The sequence below is a fragment of the Pteropus alecto genome, unplaced genomic scaffold, assembly GCF_000325575.1.
Source record: "Pteropus alecto unplaced genomic scaffold, ASM32557v1 scaffold98, whole genome shotgun sequence".
In the NCBI taxonomy this organism is placed as follows: Eukaryota; Metazoa; Chordata; class Mammalia; order Chiroptera; family Pteropodidae; genus Pteropus; species Pteropus alecto.
Genome location: NW_006443570.1, coordinates 12,214,373 through 12,216,054, shown reverse-complemented (window position 1 = coordinate 12,216,054; position 1,682 = coordinate 12,214,373). Strand labels below are relative to the sequence as shown.

The window sequence follows — 1,682 nt, the reverse complement described above, 5'->3', positions numbered from 1 at the left end:
CACACAAAAGATCTATCCATAAAGGAAAAGACTAATAAATTTGGATAACATTGAAATTAAAACAAATTCATTACAATACATCTTAGGTGAAAAGATAAATGAGAGAAACACATAACTAAAAAGGAATAGCGGGCAGATTATATAAAGAATTTAAAATATTAAAAAAAAAATAAAAAACTAACTCCACAAAGCTAAAATAGGCAAAAGACATGAAAAGGTATTTCATAACAGAGAAAACATATATGGCCAATACCGAAGATATCTACTTGACCTCACTGACAATCAAAAAATATAAATCAAGATCACAATGAGATAACCATTTATATCTATTATCTTTTGCTGTGTAACAACTTAGCTACAAAACTTAATGACTTAAAATATCATTTGATATTTCTCATGATTCTGTGAATTAGGTTGGGCAGTTCTGGTCTGGGCTAGCTTGGCTCTTCAGCTAGGCAGGTCTCAGGGGAATGCCTTAACTTTGCTCCACATGGTCTATCCTGCCCGAGTAGGTTAGCCTGTGCTTTTTTCACATAGGCTCAGGGTTCCAAAAACCAGTAAGAGAAGACAGGTCCCAACATGCAAGGCTTTTCAGGCCTATGTAGACAGAGCTGACTCCATTTTGAAGCTAATCCACCATTTTGACAACACCCACCCCCCACTCTGGAGCAGAGTGCGGGGTGGGTGTTGTCAAATTACCTGTATCTTAATCAGCTCTGGTGGCAGAACCTCTGGGCACCTGGTAGTCCTCCGCCCTTTAGATTAAATACACATTCCTTTCCCAGCATGTAGACTCACTGCTTTTACTATAAAACACAAGAGTCTGGGCAGTAGAAGGCATGGAGGATATCCATGTCATCTTGCCATCACCCAAGACAGTCTGTCTGGTATGTAAGTTCCCTAAATAAACTCTTAATGTAATAATGAAGTTATTAGCCTCTTTCACCAGTGTCTCAGGTGGAGAAATTTTACATAATAAAGCCTCTGTTTGTGTCAAACTTGTTAATGTCTCCTTGGCCAAAGCAAGTCACATAGCCAAGGAAAGAGTTCAAGGAGGGTAGAGTAACAGATGCTAGAAATAAAATCATATTGCAAAGGGGTATGCATAGAATGATAAGAATCTGTGATGATTTTGCAATCCAGTATTCAATTTTACAATCTACCACACCATTCTTTATATGCATTCCTTTGACAAAAATTAGGAAGGATAACACTAGCAAACTCTGGGAAATGACTTGTAAAGCTCAATATTGGCATACCCTTGCTAGCAATTACATATACCTAGGTATACAGCCAAAAGAACCTCCTGCACATGTAAAGAGGTGATATGTACAATAATATTTTTAGCAACACTAGTCTTAATAGCAAAAGCTACAACAACTCAAATGTCCACTGTCAGAACAGTTAAATAAATCGGGGTACAGTTATATGATAAAATATTATACAGTAGGGAAAATGAATTTTCCATTTACTCATTTAACAAATACTTACTGAGTACATTCTATGTGTCAGGCATAGTTTGAGATTCTAGAAACGCAGCAGTGAACAGATAAACATTCAAACATGTATCAGATAGTGATAAGTGCTACAGTGAAAAAAAATTTGGTATGTGTGCATATGTATGTGTTTGTGTATAATTTTTAACAGAGTGGATAAAGAAGCTTTCTCTAAGATAATCTGAC

General features: G+C 36.3%; 1 protein-coding gene across 7 annotated transcripts in view; it reads right to left on the bottom strand.

Moving 5' to 3' along the window:
• The window catches only part of VMP1 (vacuole membrane protein 1), a 106,810-nt gene that overhangs the window by 98,833 nt on the left and 6,295 nt on the right, over positions 1-1,682 (bottom strand). The window lies entirely within an intron of this gene.